The sequence below is a fragment of the Hetaerina americana genome, unplaced genomic scaffold, assembly GCF_022747635.1.
Source record: "Hetaerina americana unplaced genomic scaffold, ioHetAmer1.1.p SCAF_32, whole genome shotgun sequence".
Lineage (NCBI taxonomy): Eukaryota > Metazoa > Arthropoda > Insecta > Odonata > Calopterygidae > Hetaerina > Hetaerina americana.
In genome coordinates this window covers 3,275,192-3,284,933 of record NW_027286897.1, presented here as the reverse complement: position 1 = coordinate 3,284,933, position 9,742 = coordinate 3,275,192, and positions in this window count along the sequence as shown.

Sequence of the window (9,742 nt, the reverse complement as noted above, 5' to 3'; positions counted from 1 at the left end):
TCAACTTTTGATTTTCTGTTGCCAGCACAAGCGAGTCACGGATATTAAAATGGCTATATTTAAATGAAAAGAAACAAATTAGAGATGTAACTGAGGTAAAAAAAGTATCTCCATCAAGCCGCCCCAAATTCGGGCATTGTCATAGGAGGTAAATCGAAATTACTTTACCTGTGATAAGCGGAGACGGAGGTGGTGGGCGGGGAGAGGGGAGAAAAATTGCGTTGGGGTAGAAACGCCAAGGATTTAAAAAAAAGGATAGGTGGCTCGAATAATTTTTTTTTCTTGTCGTTTCCTTTTTTAATTTTAGCTTTGTGGAATAACCATCTCTTATTTATTCAAATGCCCACAATTTATATACTTAGATTTCACACTTAAGTTGCTAGAAATTAGCCAATGAGTATTCGCCAAATGCTGAAGTGACGCATGCGTCAATTATGTTGGCAGTCATCGGGCAAAATAGATTCCGATGTCAGTTCCTTTACGTTGTATCTCCAAAGAGAGTATTTCTGGCCCGAGGATATGATACCACACCTTGACCCTCGATTTGCGCATACGTTCGAATAGTAAGAACCCCCTTTTTTCAAGTTACGCGCGAACGACAAGACCTCTCACCTTTCATGTCACGGCTTCCACAACAGCAGTCCGTCTGGGGGGGGGTACGTGGACTTCCGGGTTTTCGAGCCACATATTCTTTTTTTTTTACATCCTTGGCGTTTCTGCCTCAACGCAATTTTTCCGCCCTCTCCCCGCCCGCCTCCTCCGTCTCCACTTACCAATTCCTCCGCTTCCGCGGGGCACCCTCGGGTTCCTCCCCCTTTCCCATCTCCTCGGTCGGACAAACTGCCCCACCGAAGACGGTCCGACGTCTTCGATATTATGGATTCCCTCGCATGAGGCAGGTGGCCCAGGTACAAGGCCCGCTCGACCGCGGAGGGCCCGCTTCCTGTGCCCGTAAAAAAGTCGTCGAATTCGTTTGGTGCACCTTTTCCGTTTATTGAAGTCTCCCCCTCGCTTCTTCGCCTTCCCACCCCTCTTCTCTTTCTCTCTTCCCTCCCCCACGGAACATTTATTTGTCCGTCGTCTCCCTTTCGGAAGGAAGAAGCCACTGCTCCCAGCTCCGTCGGACGAATGATTTTTTCCCCCCACCCCCTCTCGGTCACAATAAATCGCGGCGCACGCCATAAAAAAGGTGCTGCGAACGCGGCACGTGAACTCCTCTTTGTCATAAAGTTACCAAATGGTGAACTTATTGTCCAGTTTTTTTTTCTCCGGCGTTCGCTCTTTGTTCGAATGGAGCGGCAGAATCCTGTGAGCAACATCTTGTGGTTCTTAGACATTTGGCGGGGGAGAGGCCATCGTCTTACAGATGTTGATCTAGAGGATTATTTTCCCGCATTTCCTCTTCCACCCTTCGCGGGCATCGAAAATGGACGTTACGCTCTATATGGCGCGAAAATTCCATTTTAGGATTAAAGTGTCACCTCGGTGAAATGAGGTTACTTAAGGTGTGGTTAAGATACGTATTATTGTGAGCTATCTTGAAAACGGCGAAATACTCTTTAGACAAAAATAACTACATGTTTCTCTTTACTGTAGTACAGACTTGAATACGATTTCGGGAGGTCGCAAACCTGACTGATAGCTCTAATATATCATCACGAAGTCTCTTGAGCAAAGACTATTTTTCCCTATCTGTCGCATGGCAATAATGCTGCTGAGATGTGATTACGAAAAACATTATGATGCGTTCATCCTGATCCTTCCTTAATCCTTTGCAACTCTCCGGAACTGATGAAACCTTCTGTGGCTGGAAATTCCCAATCCTTATGCTTATTTCACTTCTTGCAATGCCATTATTATGCCCAGTAATTGTGAATGCTGAAAATTATGAGGCGTTGGGGACATTAGGTTTTGAGTTCCGAGTAATTTACAGTGATTAGAAGTCGGCATTAGATGCATGGGACCTGGGTCTAAGGTAATTGGATTCTAAGGATAAATATAGCCTTGTTGAACAGGTATGCGTGCCATTAGGGACGGCAGTAGGCAGTACAGTTCAGTTGCAATTAAAATCAAGAAAGATGTGCCATCCGGAAGGTTGTTACCTTATGATTTAGGATAGATAATAGGAGAATAGCATATGAAGGTAGGGGAATGGAATTCGAGCCAGTGGTCGTTTTAAAGATAGAGACTGCGTACGCAGTTAGTGTCGTTAGCGGATGATATCATTAAAGCGAACCATCCATCACGTTTAATGCTTTTTTTTCACATGTAGTGCAGTGGCAGTAAACCAGACCATAATTCATTCTTCAATAATTAGCAGATTCCTTTGCTTTCCCCGAATGAATTTCGAAAATTGCGAACTCTGATAAGGCTGAAATGTTGCGAAATATTCTACCCATTCTCATTAGCGTCTATGGATAATTTTCTGCAGAGCTAAACTTCCTTGAGTCGAAGCTCAGGATTACATCGGTGTATTCAGCTTCGAAGAGACCTGGCCTGTAGCTAACGCACGAGTCTGTACTAATAATTGTTCGATGGCACAGTTTATGGCATAGTTTGATAGGCACCAGGTGAATCATTGCCATGAATTTTAAAACAATTTGTTCGCTTATTAGCCAATGATTTTCCAAGAACATAAAAGCAATTATAGGTATGTAAATCCCTTCAGTGTCTGTGGGGGATATGCCTTTGATTAAGTTTTTGCTCCAGTTATCATTCCTGCTGACTTTTTTAATGTCACATCCAAACTGATGTGTGAATGGTATGCATGAAATGCTGTCGTGAAGCTACCATTACGTGCGATTACCATGTTCAAGTACCTTAAACCTGACATCTAATGCAAAACATCTTGTCCAAGCGGAGTTCAGTACAGAACCATCACTAATATTCTTGTATATTAAATAGTCCATTGAATCATGGGAATTAAAGCTGAAGAAGGAACCTCCGGGACGGTGAAGTTGAGGAGCGCCCCTACGGGTCATACATTACTAACGACGAATGACGCTGGTGAAGATCCTCAGAGGCGCGTGTCTTGTCAACTTCCGCTGTTAACAATGAGACTCGTAATAGAATGCGAGTATCTTAATTGTTAGACCAAAATAGAAGGTATTGGTTTAATCTGGTGATAATCCATCAGATTATTGCAGTTGTAAAAACGTTCGGTGCCCCTTGTTAATTTTTTAAAACTTTTCTGCCCGTTTTTTTATATGTTACATCCTAGTTGATACTTTGAAGTGATAAATAAGTGTTGGAGCATTTTCAAACGCAAAACCAAACCCACCGAACAAAATGTATTAGAACGCTGAGACCTAAATTTCACTGTAAATTTAAGATAAAACGTCCCGAAAGAGAATTAAAAAACTAACATTGTTATTAAATCATGAGAAATCTGGGATTTTATCTAGTCTATTATATTAAAATAAATTTTTGCTAATGTTATATTATAATGGCTCTAATTACGGCTCCCTATTTTGCTGTTAATTTATAGTAAACTTGAGGGCTTTCCAACCACTTCTTGGGCCTTCGGCTCATCCAATTCTTTTATAAGACTCTTGCATTGTGATAAACATTTCGAAACGAAATCCCTTCCACTTCGTATACGTTAGAGCAAGCAAATCATCAAATTGAAATCGTAATTGAATGTATTTTTCATTGCCAACCACTTATATCTTCATATATTCCCAATTAATAATGGAATTAAAGTGTAATGCAAAATTTTATCCTAAGGATTATGTAATTTAATGTGTATGTATGCTTTTTTATCGTTTCTACTGTGCCTAAGGATGAAAAAACGATACATCGCTCCAAATTGTGGTCGTTATAAATCTAGTTCCACTCAAACTAAATTTATGTTTCCAACTACTCTTGCTGAAAAATTTAAGTTAGGTGAAACATGGTAAGACATTCTATTTAATTTATTTATAAATTTTAAATATTTATAAACTGTGCATTGAATGTACATCAGGGTCACAGTCACGAGCCGATCAAAGTTAAAACTGAATTAGCTCAAATTGCACCTCCCTTTTTTTGGAAACGATCTTTCATTATTTTATATCGCCATTATCTTAGAGCCATTTTAACAAGCATATAGTATTTTAGTTCAGCATGTTTGATCTAATGGCGATCAAGTTTTGAAAATCCTCGATCGTCCTGAAGCTCCTGAAAAGTACCTAAATCAATAAGGTTTGAAAATGATCTTTATCATTTTCACTCCTCGGCATATTTAAAATCGTATTACTACTAAATGACTAAAATATTATTTTGGGATGTAATGATCAAATTTTAAAGAAATATGAGGATTGCAGTTCATTATGGCCTTCCCATTGACTGCCATATTAAAGATGTTAGCTATTATGGTAGCTTTACTCCTTACTTCGAGCGATGATCTCAGCTGTAGGTATTCGGACTTTAAACGTTTTGCATAAGGAATTTCCAATTTATTTTTAGTGCAGCAGTATTTAGTCCGTTGGTGAGGGCGCTAAACATTTTGAGAGGACGAATTCCGGCGTCAAAATATTCTGAAAATGAATAAAATCTGATTTCAATTCAAATTTCACTTTCGAAACTCAAATTACCCCATGAATTCCAAGAAACTGCGGGAGATGCCGCAACAGTAACTTTTAACGGAGTCATCCACTAATATGCATTTAAATGCAACAATTTCACCGTGTAAAAATCATTCGCCAGAATTTATCGGGGCAGTGAAATGTATTGTTGATATCACTGAAACATATTCGACATTGGAAGGAAATATACCTAATGTGCAGAAAATATCGAAGTCAAAACTTTTGCACCCTTCCCCAGTCCTAACCTTTTCTGTCTTGAAGCCGCTCCCGTCACGTAGATCACGGGTTCAGGGTGACTGCCGTCGAAGAACCGCTCTTCTCCTTGAGCGTCTCTTAATCCCTTAACGGGGACCGTCGCCTCCTGAATTTTACATGGGGAAAAGTTGGCCATTGCGTATTCGTCCGGACGAAATGGCGATTGCTTGTACGATGGCTGATATGCAATGCTGTGCTAAATCCTTCGAATACATAAAATCAAATTAACATCTTTGTATGGATAAGGAAGAAATATTGAAATTTGGCTACCATTCCTTGGAGCGGCAGAAGAAGACGGCTCCGTGCATCGGAAGACTGACTGCATCCGTTCTCAACCCCTACAGCGTGAGCGGATATAAACGTCTTAGTTGTAAGCCATCAACCAGGATGCTGGTTCGAAAGGTGATGATAGCGTACATAAGTTCAAATCGTACTAAGCCCTACGGCATGTGAATATCACACATTTTCGGGATCATATTAAACGTGTCCAGAACCTTTCGCTGTACCACATGCGGTTTCCCAGTGAGCGCCACCAAACGAACAATCACACGCCTTGGGTAAAGCTGGGGTTGTCCAGAGTCATCCGGATTTCAGCCCGAGCTCTTCGGTCAGTACTCCAATTTTACACCCACTGGACTACCATTCCCATTTAATTATTGCTCAGTTTATCACAAAATAGGCTCATATTCGGCATGAGATTCACACTTTGTGGTCACCTGTTTCCAAGCGTATTTGCTGTAAAAATCATCGGTGATCATGATGGATAAATTCATTTCACGGCTAAAGTTTATTAATAAATTTGTTTTCTAAACTAGTTCAGGGATATTAAATTTGCATTAAGCCTTCATAGGGCTTCCAAATCTTCCAAATTTGGGTCTCATTAAGGTGCAGTTTATGACATCTTTTTCAATTTCATTGTGGATCTTATTTAAAACATTCTTGAATTTTACTGTAATTTCTCGTGTTTACTTTTCTCATTGCAGTCTTTTGTAGACTGAAGGTCGTTCATCGTGTTCTCTGAATAATAAGGTCGTCGGATAAATTAAGAATCCGATACGAATTTACTCTTAATGTACACTCCCAAAACATAGTACCATGGTAAAACATGGAAAAATTTTCATGAGTGTTTAACTTAGTAATTTCGACCGATCCATACTGGCGTCAATGAGATGATACCAATGCCTTTGTTAAGCTACAAACGACGCTATTGTCTAAGTCCCCCTCATACAAGCAATTCGGCCCAAGAAGTTAAATCTAGCACTTTACGAATTTTCCTTTACATGCATGACTGCATTTCCATTGGCGTCTTCCTTCACAGATGTCACTGCTCTACGCCCTTACATTTTCTCACATTTCTGCAGGAGGCACCGGGTTTAGTTTCACAAATTTGGATATTATCGACTGTTTCCACGAAGAACTTGAAATTTCGCCCATCCGTGACAAGAACATTCATACCAAGCTAATTGGGGGACCATTTCGACGGGGAAGTTCGTCTTCAATAGCTCTGCGTCTCTGAAGATTTGATGGCAGATCCTTAAAAATCTTCCCTTCCATGGCTACTCACCCACCATTGGCATGATTTCACTCAAATATTAGTCGAGGGTAGTAGGTTTGAACTTCAAAACAAAGACGTGAGCGCTACAAGGGAGAAGGACTTGCTCATTCTCGATACCACCTTCCTATCTCGCGCATTGTGAAATTTCACAACGGAGCGTGCCACAAAAAAGAAATGCCAACCTCGTTGCCACAGTGATTGGGTTGCGCCATCAGATATTTTTACTGCCTCCGCCAATTAAGATGGAAACCATTACGCCGCCGATCAACGTGAAATATAGTGCCACCTCTATTCTCTTCCCGGGATAAGGAATGTGCGAGGATATCACCGACTGGCTGGAGGGAAAAGGATGAGAAAAAGAGAGAGAGAACCCTTTCGCAGAAACAATTCATCCCCTCCGTCCCCGGTCGCACGCTTCTGGGCGAGGAGGTCTATAGGGAGAAAGAGAAGAGAGAGAGAAAGAGAGGGTTCCCTCTATTCATTAAGTGGATCAGGGGTTCAAGAGGCGTTAATGCGATTCACTTTTTCTGCGTGACTCATCACGGCGGCGTCGACGCTCCAGCATCCGGGTGCGTCAAAGTAGAACGACCTCGATTAAGAGGAGGGGGGACGGGGACGAGTGGGAGGCGGCGGTGAGCCCGTTCGCACTTTCCCTTAATATGCACGTGTCATCTCGATTCGCCGGGTTCGAGGATCGCCTTTTCCCCGAAGCGACTCATCGCAGGAAGGTGGGAGGTGGGGAGAAAAGATGGGGCTCTCAGAGATCAGGGGGTATCCCTCCCCATCATCCGCCGTGTCCCTTTTCCTCCTCGACCACGGGCGAAACCCAACGCAAGCCGGCTGCCGAGCCGTCGCCGTCAGGGAAAGAGACTAAAAAGGATAGCGAGGGGATTTTCGGGATGGGGTGGCGATATTTTACGGCGCGTCCGCATGCCAACGTTATTAGTGGTGCTGTCGGAGGGTTTTATTTTCTGTCGGCGTTTAGGATTACTGGGAAGCGGCGCTAAGGGAAGAGGATGCTGACCTAAATACACCCCACTCCCTCGTGAGAATCCTTTTGCTGATAACGGTTGTGGTTGTTTGCGAGCCCCCCGAGCATCTTCTGAATTTCAAATGACTTGAGGAAGTGATCCTGAGATTTGAGGCCACAAATGGCATTTCCGACGGAGGCGACTGCCGGAGTCTCTCATGTATATTATCACTTTTCAGACGCTTCAGAAAATTTGAAAGTAGACCGTCCTCGTTTCTCTTGATGCGCGGCTGATTGTGGGCTATGTTTGAGTTTAATTTGACGTATTTGAACATTTTTGGAAGCGATTCAGAGGTTATCATCAAACTAAACTTTCATCTCATATTTTAAATTTTAACAGAGGAGCATTTTAGGGTGAATTTTTATTCGATAATTTCCCCAAAAACTGAGACGACTTATCCCTGAAGCTCAACTTTTGATTGCAATTTGGTTGTCAATGGTTTTTGAGCATAAATAATTAATGATTGTACTATGTGTGTTATGAACAACTCTGTGAGTTGTCTGTTTGTATGAGAATATAGTTGAACGACGGCGAGAGCGATGATGACGAAGAAATTCGACGAGCCTGCAGGCAAAACCAATGGTTTGTGTGATGACTGAGAACTCGTTGAGGCATGGCGATGATGCACGTGGGTGCTCCATGCATGATGAAAGCTGAGGCATGGGCGTTGCTATCAAATTACTAGGATATATGGGCATTGCTCAATAAAATTTCCATGTCAACTTTAAACTCAGATGATTTACATGCGCGTGCCACAATGGCCCACCCATGGAGGTCTTTTTCGGTGTCCTGCCGACGCGTATTGCTAACATTTTCACCAAATGTAGCACGTAAATGTTTGATACTTTCAATGGTTGTAACAAGCTGCAAGCCATGCTGCCATTGTAATAATTTGCGGAATTCCTTCCTTTCTCTTCCTGGGATCGTCTTTTTACTTCGAATCTTCCTTTTTTGAAGCTGGGTCTTTGCTTATAGTATCATTTATCGCCCCCGGTCTCTTTTCATGGGCGATTTCTTCATTTCCCTCCATAAGTCTTTTACTAAAAAAATTATTTTATTTATTTAAAAAAAAATCACGCATCAGGATAGGGAGACAAGATCCTTTCCCTGTTCCGCCAGTAATTTCTCAAGAATATCTGGTACTCGAAAAATCACACAGCTTGTGTAAAGCTGAGAATGCCCAGAATCAAACCCGGGCCCTTCTGTTTGAATCACGGTGCTCTACTTATTGGAATACAACGTTAAATTGGTAAATTCAATTACCACCTCCCCGCTAAATATTGTACTCCCTGAGAATTTCATACCCCTGTGAATTAAGTAAAATCGCCATCACCATGAATTAAGTAAAAATATGTTGCGAGAATTTTTTTCAATGACGCGTCTTTACACATAAATGCGATCATATTATTTTTTCTCTATTGAATAGTCTTCAGAAGCGAGGGACGAGTGGAGGGCTTCGGTCAATCGATCTTTGCATTAAAATAGTGGTGTCGATGATCTGGCGAGGGATAAATGAATAATATCACAACTTAAAAATATAATAATAGGAATCAAAATATCGATGATGATTTTCTTTGGTTCTGCAATATCTCTCCGAATTATCCTCGCCATGCAACGCACGGATCAATTCGAGTTATAAGTTTATTCCTCGGAGCGAGGTTGGAACTCCTTCCTATGACTATTTTTCTCCAAAACTTTTTCATTTTCAGTTTGTCTTGTGTGTTATTATATTGAACAGGTTATCATTAGAAGAATTGATTTTTATTGGCCTAATAATAGTCGAACCAGGTTTCGGTGTCGCGAGGGAATCCCGTTCGCAATTCTCTTGCCCAGAAAGCGAACTCTTTTTGATGCACCTGCTAGGAACCGAATCTAAGGGCGAATGAGAGAACGCTTCAATCGGTTAGGCGTCGACGAAAAACTGACGATTCCCATTGGTTCATCCTTTCAGATTCTGTGGACTCTCCTTGAAATGAAATTCTTTTTTCATGGGCCACTTGTCAAGATTTGTCATGACGGCCACGATCCATAGCATTTTAAATCACATTGTACACTCATGCTATTCGAGGAATGGACACCTCATCTCTGGAGAACAGCTTTTAAAATGGAATGGAAGACGGAGAGGACCAAAAGAAACGAAAGGCTTCAAAGTTGTCCACAGTTTAATGTCTGATCTGACGAACGAAGTTCACTTAATTCTTAGGTCTGCTCTCCAGATGACACCCATGAAGGTGTCGACATACCTTTCTGTTAAAATCACTGGGTTTCAAATCCGGACCCTAGACGTAGGAAAGCGTAGGCTCAATGACGTTTTCCAGAGACTAGAATATGCTCAA